General features: G+C 48.2%; 1 pseudogene; it reads right to left on the bottom strand.

Annotated features, from left to right (window-relative positions):
• The window catches only part of LOC126109496 (uncharacterized), a 63521-nt pseudogene extending 51736 nt beyond the window's left edge, over nt 1–11785 (bottom strand).
• Nucleotides 11786–13256: the final 1471 nt, after the last annotated feature.

The following is a 13256-nucleotide window of genomic DNA, read 5'->3' as shown; positions in this document are numbered from 1 at the left end:
GTCCCAATTTTTGACGCAGTCCAATGTACTGTCACGAATGATGGAAACACACACAGTCCCTGGGCAGTGAAAATACCCAACCTGGGCAGGGATTGAATCCTGGTCCCCATGATCCCATATAAGGTGGTGATTTACAGTTTGAAGCATGCTCCTGTGGCAATGTATTTTATGATGGTACATGATTATTATTCTTGTGATGAAGTGAACTGACAAGCCGCATGTTGCAGTTCTGATCAGCCATCTCCCAGAGGCAGTAACCACAGTTATGACCAGACGACTATCTTTTCTTCAGGTCAGAATGAACATTACATAATGGCACTGCTCAGTGGGCTTTATCAGGAGTAGCAATCAAAATTGCTTATCATAAAATATGCTGTTACAGTAACAATCTACAATTTGTGTCTTATCATGAGGTACCCCCCCACACACATATCAGTAACTATGTACCGATTCACGAGCTGCGACAGTCGCCAATAGAAGCAGTGATCCAGGTACTGTCAAATGTTTATTCCGCTCTTCCAAATGGGTCTTTGAAGGACTTTATATTGTGATCAGTCAGTGACAACCATCTTTAGATCTACAATATGAAAGATGTACAACTAGTGGACAGTCTATCTTCAAAAATACAATACAGTATTTCGTATCATGATGTATTCTCATACAAACTAGGAAATGTACAAATAAGGTAAACCATACCTGTTCTACACAATGTCCTAATGTGATTAATCCTCTCATATGGATACATACATATGAAAGGCGAAAATCTGTAGCCAATAGCTGGTGTAATAAAAAACATGTAAGCAATGCAGATGAAAGTGCAGCGGCATTAGTAACTCAAGACTCAATATGTTAACATCTATCTTTGCATTCTTGCTATGGAAGTACTTCGCCTACTGCGATTGAATTGCATACCAGTAACTGGAACAGTTATTGTAACAATCTTCGAAGTCCCTGTACATGACTAAGATTGTGTCAGCAAGTAACCATCCCAGAGCCTGATAGCAGTATTGTTTGCCTCAGTCACAGCTTCGATGGGCAACAAAAATTTTAGTCAGTATTTCGCGCGGCTGTTAACCAAATTCAGAAATTTTAAATGCCGTAATTTACTCATTTAGCAGTGTAATATAGTAAAAGATTTTTTTTTGTGGTTTTAGGGCGCACAACTTCAATGGTCATTAGCGCCCTGACTACTCTAAGAATGCACCGCAAGGCACAAGTGGACAACAATAACTAAAAGGGAAAACACGATAAAAGACAGACTGACAGGCATAGGATTAAAAAACAGCATCATCAAATGTCCTTAGCGAGGTTTATCAAATTGATAAAACCAAGGACACGAGCAGCTGCTCGTGGGTCATCCGCTAAAATGGCATCGAAAGTACTTGGCAGGTTAAGATCGAGGCGCAGTGTGTTAAAATATGGACAGGACATTAAAATGTGTCGAACCGTCAGCAAGTGCCCACATGGGCAGAACGGCGCTGGCGCAGCCGCCAGCAGATGGCGATGGCTGAACCGGCAGTGTCCAATTCTTAACCGGGCCAAAACTACCTCCTCCCGCCGAGAAGGGCGTGAGGAGGACGTCCAAGCCACGGGAAGAGGTTTTAACGCCCGAAGCTTCTTGTCTGTAAGTGCAGCCCAATCGGCATGCCACAGCGACACAATGCGCCGACAAATGACCTTGCTAAAATCGGACGAAGGGACACAACAAGAAGCTGTCCGAGGCTGGAGGACCGCAGCCTTGGCCGCGGCATCTGCAGCTTCGTTCCCAGGGATACCGACATGGCCAGGAACCCACATAAAGCTAACCGGAGAACCAACGTCCACCAGCTGCTGAAGAGAGCGTTGGATCCGGTGTACGAAAGGGTGAACCGGGTACGGATCACTGAGGCTCTGGATGGCGCTCAGGGAATCTGAGCAGATGACATAAGCAGAATGTCGGTGGCGGCAGATGTAAAGAACAGCCTGGTAGAGGGCAAAGAGCTCAGCTGTGAAGACCGAACAATGGCCATTGAACCGGTATTTGAAACTTTGTGCCCCGACAATAAAGGAACACCCAACCCCGTCATTGGTCTTAGAGCCATCTGCATAAATGAAAGTCATGTTGATGAACTTCGAACGAAGTTCCAAAAAACGGGAGTGGTAGACCAAACCGGGGGTAACCTCTTTTGGGAGCGAGCTGAGGTCAAGGTGAACGCGGACCTGAGCCTGGAGCCAAGGTGGCGTGTGGCTCTCGCCCACTCTAAAGGTTGCAGGGAGTGAAAAATTAAGGTGTTGAAGGAGGCGACGAAAGCGAACTCCAGGGGGTAGCAGGGCAGAGACATACAACCCGTATTGACGGTCGAGAGAGTCGTCAAAAAAGGAACGATAAGACGGATGGTCGGGCATTGACAGTAACCGACAGGCATACCGACAAAGCAGTATATCGCGCCGGTAGGTGAGTGGCAATTCGCCAGCGTCAGCATGAAGACTCTCTACGGGACTAGTATAAAATGCTCCGATCGCAAGTCGTAAACCGCGATGTTGTATGGAGTTGAGGCGGCGTAAGATGGATGGCCGTGCAGAGGAGTATACGAAGCTCCCATAATCCAGCTTGGAGCGGACGATCGACCGATATAGACGAAGTAGGACAGTTCGATCCGCTCCCCACGACATACCACTGAGAACACGGAGGACATTTAAAGAACGGGTACAACGGGCGGCCAAATATGACATGTGGAGACCAGCTTAGTTTCCTGTCAAATGTAAGGCCTAAAAATTTGGTTGTCTCCACGATTGGGAGAGCAACGGGACCGAGTCGTAAGGACGGTGGGAGAAACTCTTTGTAGCGCCAGAAGTTAATACAGACCGTCTTCTCGGCAGAAAAACGGAAGCCATTGGCGACACTCCAGGAGTAAAGACGGTCAAGAGAACGCTGAAGACAGCGCTCCAGCACACGTGTACGCTGCGCGCTGCAATAGATGGTAAAATCGTCCACGAAAAGAGAGCCTGATAGATCAGCTGGGAGGCAATCCATTATTGGATTGATCGCAATGGCGAAGAGAGCGACGCTCAAAACTGAGCCCTGTGGCACCCCATTCTCCTGGCGAAAGGTGTCGGACAGGGCAGAACCCACACGTACCCTGAACTGTCGATCCATTAAAAAGGAACGAATAAAAAGAGGGAGGCGACCGCGAAGGCCCCATGTATGCATGGTGCGGAGAATGCCCGCCCTCCAACAGGTGTCGTAAGCCTTCTCCAAATCAAAGAACACAGCCGCGGTCGGGCGCTTCCGCAAGAAGTTATTCATAATGAAGGTCGACAAGGTAACCAGATGGTCAACAGCAGAGCGGCGCCTACGAAATCCACATTGTACATTGGTAAGTAGGCGTCGAGACTCGAGCAGCCAAACCAATCGAGAGTTAACCATTCGCTCCATCACTTTACAGACACAGCTGGTAAGCGAGATAGGTCGATAACTGGAAGTCAAGTGCTCGTCCTTCCCCGGCTTAGGAATCGAGACAACAATAGACTCGCGCCAGCATGCGGGAACATGTCCCTCAATCCAGATGCGATTGTATGTACGAAGAAGAAAACTTTTACCCGCAGGAGAAAGGTTCTTCAGCATCTGAATATGAATAGAATCAGGCCCTGGAGCGGAGGACCGTGATCGGCCAAGTGCGTTTTCGAGTTCCCGCATGGTGAATGGGGCATTATAACTTTCACAATTCGAGGAGCGGAAGTCAGGTGGCCTAGCCTCCTCTGCCTGTTTGCGGGGGAGGAAGGCAGGGTGGTAAAGAGCGGAGCACGAAACCTCTGCGAAAAAGCGGCCGAAGGCATTGGAGACAGCCTCAGGGGCCACAAGGACGTCATTCGCGACCTTCAAGCCAGAAACTGGTGAGTGGACCTTAGTGCCAGATCGCCGGCGCAGGCTACCCCAGACAACAGAAGGAGTAAAACTGTTGAAGGTGCTTGTGAAAGCAGCCCAGCTGGCTTTCTTGCTTTCTTTAATAATACGACGACACTGAGCACGTAATCTATAATTAATACAATTCGCCACTGTAGGGTGGCGTTTAAAGGTGCGTAAAGCACGTCGACGAGCACGTAAAGCGTCTCTACATGCCGCGGTCCACCAGGGGACCGGTACGCGACGTGGAGAAGAAGTAGGGTGAGGGATGGAATATTCAGCAGCAGCGAGAATGACTTCCGTGAGGTGTGCGACCTGACGATCGCAGCTTGTGAAGGTTTGATCCTGAAAGGTCGCCCTGGAAGAGACGAGCCCCCAGTCTGCCTTGGAGATGGTCCAACTAGAGGAGCACGGAGAGTGAGTATGCTGCAGGAGATTGATAACACACGGGAAGTGGTCGCTCGAATATGTATCAGCAAGTGCATACCACTCAAACCGGCGTGCAAGTTGGGAGTACATATAGAGAGGTCTAAATGGGAATAGGTGTGAGATGTGTCCGAAAGAAAAGTAGGGGCGCCAGTATTGAGGCAGACAAGATTGAGCTGGTTGAAAAGGTCTGCTAACAAGGAGCCCCTCGGGCAGGATGCTGGAGAGCCCCAAAGGGGATGGTGGGCATTGAAGTCTCCAGTTAACAAAAATGGTGCAGGTAGCTGAGCAATAAGGTGCATCATGTCTGCCCTGGTAATGGCAGATGACGATGGAGTGTAAACGGTACAAAAGGAAAACGTAAAAGTAGGGAGAGTAATGCGGATGGCTACTGCCTGCAGGCCGGTGTGCAACGTGATGGGATCGTAGTAAATATCATCCTGGACCAGCAACATAACCCCTCCATGAGCTGGGATACCTACCACAGGGGGTAGGTCAAAACGCACAGATGTTTAGTGTGCCAAGGCAATGTGATCGCATGGGTGTAGCTTCGTTTCCTGGAGGGCTACGACGAGCGGACGGTGCAAGCGGAGCAGCAACTTCAAGTCCTCTCGGTTGGAGCGAATGCTGCGAATATTCCAGTGAATAAGTGCCATCGTAAGAAAAGGAAGATGAAAGAAGGGGTCACCTCGAAGGCCGCTGAGGGCCTGGCTTCGAACGAGCACTGCCGCCGCTAGCAGTAGGCGAACAGTCATCGTCCATTGGGTCTATAGGTTCATCGGCCATCTCGGGAGGATGGCCGGGAGGGGGAGCTTCCTCCGCCGGTGAACGGCCAGATGTACGGCTACCAGCGGTGCGGCCAGGCGAAACGGATGACGGCCTGGGGCGGCAACCGCTGGGTGGCGCAGGAGAAGAAATGCGCCGTGGCGGAGAAGGAGAACTGTGCTTCCTATGCGCCTTTTTGGAAGGACGTTTGGTGGAAGTACCGGTCGAAGGCTGGGAGGTCGAGGTACGTAGGAAGTCTGCACAGGATGGTTCCTTCTTGAAGGCCCGTGCATCTGACTTCGGGGTCTTCGTCTTAGCAGAAGCTGATGAAGGGGCTGGTGTCTGTGGGGTGATGGGAGGAAGAGGAGACGTCGACCGCGCGATCTTAGCACTGGCCGAACGGACGACCGTAGTGCTGAAGGTCAGATCGCATGTCTGGGTTGCTACCTCCCCGGTAGTCCGAGGAGAGGCGAGGACAGTACTGTATTTCCCCGCTGGGAGCAGCGTGGGCTTCCTACTAGCCAATAGCTTGCGAGCAGCCGAGGTGGACACTTTTTCTTTGACCCGAGACGGAGGTGGACAGTCACCCTCATGGGCATCCCTGCCACAAGTGACACATTTAGCCGCATTGGAACAAGACTGTCGAGTGTGATTGAAACGCTGACACTGGTAGAAGCGCGTAGGTGTCGGGACATAGGAGCGAACAGAAACAAGCTGCCATCGCGCATCAAGGCGGGCTACGAGGTTAACACTATCGAAGGTCAAGAAAAGTGTCCGGGTCGGTACAAGGTCATTGTTGACCTTTTTCATGACCCTATGGACAGCCGTCACGCCCTGCTCAGCGAGGAAAGATTGAATCTCCTCGTCCGTCAATCCGTCGAGGGAGCTAGTATAGACTACACCACGAGACGAATTCAATGTTCGGTGGACCTCCACCCGGACAGGAAATGTGTACAGGAGTGTGGCCCGAAGCAGTTTTTGTGCCTGAAAGGCACTCTCAGTTTCTAGTAATAAGGTACCGTTACGCAACCTGGTACAAGATTTGACAGATCCGGCTATGGCATCTACGCCCTTCTGGATAACGAAAGGGTTGACAGAAAAAAATCCTTTCCGTCCTCAGATCGAGAAACGACGAGGAACAGTGGGGCAGGCGGTAGTACTTTTGTCACTGGTGGTTGGTCACGTTTCCGTTTTTGGGCAGAAGTCGAAAGCGATGGAGTAGAATCCATTGCGGAGGAATCCCCCATGACTGCCAGCGTCTCCGATGGCGCGCTCCTTCCTTGTGGGGACCCTCTCAGAGGGCACTCCCGCCTTAGGTGAATGTTTACACCTCAGGTCACACCTCCCGAGAAACAGACGGAGGGACCAATCGGCATGGTCAGAAGGTATCAGCTCAGGCAATCACCCCTCCCCGGGCCTGGCCTTTACCAGGCGGTACGCGCGTGCCTTACATGTCTACCCAGGGCGGGGACTTACGCGTTACCCCGTCACCGGCTACGCGTGCGAACGCGTGGGTCGGCCTTCAGACACGCACAGGGAGGAAGGAAGAAGAGGAAAAAGAAGAGAGAGAGGGAGAAAGAGGACAGACTGTCTCAAACGCCGAGGCGGAGACCAGAGAAGGCAAGGAGAAGAAGGCAAGGAGAAGAAGGCAAGGAGAAGAAGGCAAGGAGAAGAAGGCAAGGAGAAGAAGGCAAGGAGAAGAAGGCAAGGAGAAGAAGGCAAGGAGAAGAAGGCAAGGAGAAGAAGGCAAGGAGAAGAAGGCAAGGAGAAGAAGGCAAGGAGAAGAAGGCAAGGAGAAGAAGGCAAGGAGAAGAAGGCAAGGAGAAGAAGGCAAGGAGAAGAAGGCAAGGAGAAGAAGGCAAGGAGAAGAAGGCAAGGAGAAGAAGGCAAGGAGAAGAAGGCAAGGAGAAGAAGGCAAGGAGAAGAAGGCAAGGAGAAGAAGGCAAGGAGAAGAAGGCAAGGAGAAGAAGGCAAGGAGAAGAAGGCAAGGAGAAGAAGGCAAGGAGAAGAAGGCAAGGAGAAGAAGGCAAGGAGAAGAAGGCAAGGAGAAGAAGGCAAGGAGAAGAAGGCAAGGAGAAGAAGGCAAGGAGAAGAAGGCAATGATGAGGCAAGGAGAAGTCAAGGGAAAGAGTAAGGAAGACAGTGAGGTGGAGAAGAGCAAAGAAAGGAACCAACCAAAGGAAGGAAGAAACGAGAAGTGAAAAACCAAAAAGACCACAATTATAGGTCGTGGAACCGTCCGTCTCCGGACGCAGGCGCTAACTACCCCCGTGAGGGGGATGGACTCCTTTTAGTCGCCTCTTACGACAGGCAGGAATACCTCAGGCCTATTCTAATTCCCGGACCCGCAGGGGGGCCATCGGCTGTTCTCATATCTTTTTTATCTATTTCACGGTATATGAATATTTTTGTTTGATTAGTTTTTGTGCTGAAATAAACTTGCCTAGAACTAATCTTAATAATGACCTTTGCCCTCATAATTTAGATTTTTTGAACCTGAGAAACCTATTAACATTCTATAATTTCATTTGTAATATTACCTTTCTCTCTAGTCTTATGAATTTGCTTTTTCATTGCTCTTTTCCCCCGTTATTTTCCATAAACATAAAAATCACTAACTTTTTATAAATTCTCTAAGACGGATGGTTCAATTATCAGCTACCCATGTGCAACTACTATCTTAAAAAGGAAGAAGTCCAGTCAGAGCATTTTTCCTCTACCGACAATGAGTATAGTAATCTATGTTGATGGAATTATGCTTTATTATGTGACATTCATTTTGTGCTGGTATAAAATTAAATTGTTAATGTTTTTGTTCATTACTTTTGTCCATATAATGTAGCGAAAGAGTATTAGTGCCCTTTTCAGTTCATATAATCATATTTTACTTTTTATGTCACTTGTTAAAAATGAAAATGTGCACTCAGGTGTAAATTAGTTCATAATGAATGTGTGACGTTGGAAACTGGGGTGAAATTTGGTGCCACCGTGACATCAAAAACTGCTGACCCCTGGCCTTTCTTCATGTATCGAACCCTGCCATTGAAGTTCGCCCTTACACCACTACAGTGAACTTCAGTAACGATGAAGAACGAGCGGCTGAATTGGAATCCATGTCTTATTCTTGCTACCAGTTTTGACACCAAATGGAGTCATCTTCAGGCCTCAAGCGTGAACTGCCATCCATAACCGTTCATGTGTTGTGAATGGCAAGTTACTCTTGGGGCCTGAGGATGACCAGATACGAAGTGAACTGGTAGCAAGAATAAAGGATATCGATTCCAACACAGCCGCAGGCTTTTCTACTATTCAAGTACTTCCTGTCCGTCTGACGTGATGGATTACCAGCGACATTACAGACTAAGTTCGTAGGTATCTTTGTATCGAAGTTCAAAATTATGGCCGGAGTAATACTTATTCCGTTGCTTAGTGTGGTTTTAGTCCATCAGTCACGTATTTATGTTGTATGAAAAATTTTGCACAAGCCATGGGAAGTTTACCACCTGTGAAGTGCAAGCACACGAGAAGTATGAGCAAGTAACAGGTCAGGAATGGAGAGTAAAACGTTTTGTAATTAACTGTGTCATATTGTTTTTATCCAGTTGCACAGGAAATTATCAGACAGTGCTGTTAACAAGCGATGGGAAGAAATAAGGAACTCTTTAAAGCAGGTGAAGAAATTATAGGAGACAAAAAGCTAACTTAGAAAAATTGGATCAATGAGACATGTGAACAAGCTATGAAGGCCAGGAATAGAGAAAGGGCGGTACACATCCTGGACAGAATGTGAAAAAACAGGAAGCACTCAAAACCTTAAGAAGAGAAACGAATAGGATTCTAAGAACAGAAAAAAGAAATTTCATGAACAATGTGACTGAAACTGATGAAATCGAAAAGCCAAATACAGACAGCAGGAAAATGTTCCAGGTGTTGAAACATGCGAGGAATGGTCAGAGAAACGAAACTTCAGTTATTGATAAGAATGGAAATATGCTAACATACAAGAAAAAATTCTTAATAGGTGTAGAGAATATTTTGGAGCGTTATTAAATGCTGAAGATACAGGGAGTGCCTTTCCACATGAGAACAATACAATGGTTCAACGAGAAACCGCGACCGTAACTCAAGATGTTGAAGGCAGGAGAAGGAACTCTTCAGAAAGAGCTATACAATCTCATCAAGGGGGCGGAAACCCCAGACGGGGCGGAAACCCCAGACGGGGCGGAAACCCCAGACGGGGCGGAAACCCCAGACGGGGCGGAAACCCCAGACGGGGCGGAAACCCCAGACGGGGCGGAAACCCCAGACGGGGCGGAAACCCCAGACGGGGCGGAAACCCCAGACGGGGCGGAAACCCCAGACGGGGCGGAAACCCCAGACGGGGCGGAAACCCCAGACGGGGCGGAAACCCCAGACGGGGCGGAAACCCCAGACGGGGCGGAAACCCCAGACGGGGCGGAAACCCCAGACGGGGCGGAAACCCCAGACGGGGCGGAAACCCCAGACGGGGCGGAAACCCCAGACGGGGCGGAAACCCCAGACGGGGCGGAAACCCCAGACGGGGCGGAAACCCCAGACGGGGCGGAAACCCCAGACGGGGCGGAAACCCCAGACGGGGCGGAAACCCCAGACGGGGCGGAAACCCCAGACGGGGCGGAAACCCCAGACGGGGCGGAAACCCCAGACGGGGCGGAAACCCCAGACGGGGCGGAAACCCCAGACGGGGCGGAAACCCCAGACGGGGCGGAAACCCCAGACGGGGCGGAAACCCCAGACGGGGCGGAAACCAGCCACCATCATCATCCCACTGCATCAAAAGAACAGTAAGAGATTGTACGAAATACAGATGCATTTCTCTCTGAAGTGTACCTTACAAAGTTTTATATTTAATAATATTTGAGAAACTCATGCCATTTGCAAAATATGTTGTAGGATATTACGAGACAGGCTTCCAGGAAAGAGTATCGACCATCAATCGAAATTTTACAACGTGACAGATCTGGGGAAAGTGCTTGGGGCCTCAACAATCTGAGAAATCCATGAACGTTACCAGAAACGAAGGATTGTGACAGTATCCTTAGGTTCAGTATGTACAACATCCTGAGAGAGCTTGGTATACCCATCATGTTAATAAGTGTGGTCAAGGTGTGCACAGCAGAGATGAAAGCCAAAGTCAAATACCAAGGGGAGCTGTCCATGGAGTTCCAGATCAGAACGGGTGAGAGACAAGGTGATATTTCACTACTATTATTCGACCTGGTCGCAAAGAAAGTAATCCGAGAAATGAAAAGAGGGAACAAAGGGGTGACGCTAAATGGTAGGACGGATTTATTGGGTTATGCAGACGACAGCGCAGTTCTAGCAGAATCAATGGGAGAGACAGCAGAAACAGTAGTGGACCTAGCGCAAGGTACAAGAAAGTTCGGGGTACGGATTAATACGGGAATGATTGAGGTCATGGAGGTATAAATAGAAGCCCCTAATGACATCCCATTACAGGCAGGGATATCGATATTTGCTGAAGTGGAGAATCTTTAATACCTCGGCACACGGTTCAACAGGCGAAATAATTTGAAACGGGGAAAAAACCAACGTATTGTGAATGGGTCTAAAACTGATTTCAGTATAAAGCAGAAAATATCATCCAAGAATGTCACTCAAGACCGAACTGAAGACCTACTATGCATTAAAGTGCCGGTATTATTGTAGGGGGACCGAAGCCTGAAGCCCAACAAGGAAGGATGAAGGAAACTTGGGTCTTTGAAAGAATAATAATGACGACGGGCTTTAGGCCAGTCCATGAATGGAGTGTAATATCCCTTCGCCCTGCTAGCTACTGGATGTGAACGGATCGGTTCAACAACCTTGCTATTGTTATTGGTTTAATGTCAGTATATATCGCGAGGTGGTGCGTTTCGTCTGCCTGAGCGACATTGTTATTCCTTTACTCCAAATTGCACCATGGCGAGCGAAAGAAAGTAAGAAAATCGGAATGTGAGAGGACTCACACCAACCCACACACCCGAGGGAGGACTCGAACCTCGGACGTGGGGGAGCGTTAGGACCGTGACAAGGCGGCCTATGCTACCCAGCCTTTATGTGGAGTCCAGTAACGGCCGGAATACAGTCCGTTGCATTTCATTTCGTAAGTAATCCGTCGTATTTAATATTCATCGAAAGATTCTGTGATGGACTATTATGTACTACAAACTAGTATAGGACTTCGAACATTTCGTGGTCGATGTTTTCTGTAGTACCTGCTTCAATAAATGGTCAAAAGCACAGAGAAAGTTTTCCCTGCTAGAAGATGCGTTTCACTCGCAGACGATCATCGAATAACGAAATGGGAATGGTTGTGTTCCAATTCGAGAAGATCATATAGAAGTTCTATCTTACATTACACCAGAAGAGTAACTTTTCAACGTATACGAAATGACGCATGCTGTGGGAACAGTCGACACCGATCATAAGGATGTCCCTCACAGACACACTAACAGGGCCACTGCACGCACTAGTTCAATGACATCGAGATTAATATTACCAGCTTAAAACAATTTCTTTATTGCTGTAGCAGAAGTAGTAGTTTGCTTCGCGAATTACGGCATTTGTAATGGCTGACGACGCCGACTGTCCCTGCAGCTCCTTATCCATTACCCAGTCGTCCAGTTGCTGCTTGAACTGCTGGGTTCTGTCTTGGAACTTTTGTTCCATTCGCCCTTCACATCCGGACGCTAATTGCGTGTTCGTCTTCGAAGGAAAAATTACGAAGACGATTTTTGAGCCTGTCCACGAACGGAGATCGTGGAAACGTGGACAAATGCAAGAATTTTATGAGCTGATGCAACCGAAGATTGTTCAAAAACTGAAAGCGCGAAGAGTAAGATTGGCAGGCAACATTGCTAGGAGACAAGGCACCTCCAGGGCAAAAGCCGTACATATGGGAAGACCTAGTGGTAACTCGTCCGATCGGAACTCAAAGCGATGGATGAGCTACATGGAGACCTTTGCCACCTATGAGTCCGTAATAAATGGATCCAAAGTGCCCAAGGACGACGTCTATGGAGGAACACTGAGGTCGGCACATGATCTACAGGGTTCTCGATCGCCGAATTGATGATGATGCGAGGTAAGCAACAACGGTGCAGTAACATGTTGCACAATAATGTATTTTTTATTAAGAAACTATGATTTTCCAAAAAAAACCTGGAAGCTATTGGACATTTTATCTGAAAAAGTGTGAGGCTTGTGACAAATAGCAGTAAAAGCGATGACAAATGAACGGGGCGGAAATTGTCTAAATATCTGCAAGAGACACTTTCGTAACGCAGTTCGTGGCTTCAAGCTATTCCTAAGTTTGCAGATCTGAGAAAGTAGTGGGTGGAGTCTCCAGGAGAGTGGAGAAAATCGTTTACTGACAAGTTTAATCTAAACGAAGTGCGACTCCTCGACAGGTGTTAGAAAATGTATTTGAGGATGCTCTTCATGCTATTAATTATTTTATGAACGAAGTGAGTGATTTCAAAAAGGCATACACGAACGTTTGATAGGCTCGAAGGTAAAAAACAGTGACAATAAGATACCCTGTCAAAATTTGAATGTTTTGATAAAGTAGTCACTTCCGTGAACCTAACCTTTATTAACAACGACGTATGAGAAGCATCAAGCCATTCGCAGCGTGATGCTTCTCGCTTCTAACGCGAAAATGGAATTAATCATTTACTAAAGTCAAGTTTGAACTTACCGAGCTGTTTCTGCATCCAAGTTACGAGGATAACGACAGCGACTTCAAGGATCAAGCGACCTACCGAAGTTCTCTATACTGTGATTGGGTTCTGCGAATCTAATGGCAGATTTCTACCTGTCGGCCGACGTTTTGAAAAGGAGGCATGTAGAAATGCCGAACTGTGTTGGACTCTGTATACCAAGGCGGCGACTTATGACGACCTCACCGACAGTTTGAAGGATATGTTGGCAGGACGTGGCGCGTATCCTGCCGGCCCGTATTGTTTGGACTGAAGTAATACCCTGGCACCTGAATAGAACTTTCCAATGGAGGAGTCCAGCAGAACATAAGAAACTGACTCGTGGCCAATTTACTCCCAAGCAGTACTGACAAAGCACTTTCTGCTGAGTGCACTGTACTTTGCTCTAAGTTCTCTGAACGCAGGTGGAAAGGGTATCC

Source organism: Schistocerca cancellata, chromosome 12, assembly GCF_023864275.1.
Source record: "Schistocerca cancellata isolate TAMUIC-IGC-003103 chromosome 12, iqSchCanc2.1, whole genome shotgun sequence".
Classification (NCBI taxonomy): domain Eukaryota; kingdom Metazoa; phylum Arthropoda; class Insecta; order Orthoptera; family Acrididae; genus Schistocerca; species Schistocerca cancellata.
The sequence above is the reverse complement of the archived record's forward strand: the minus strand, read 5'-3'. Positions and strand labels throughout refer to the sequence as shown.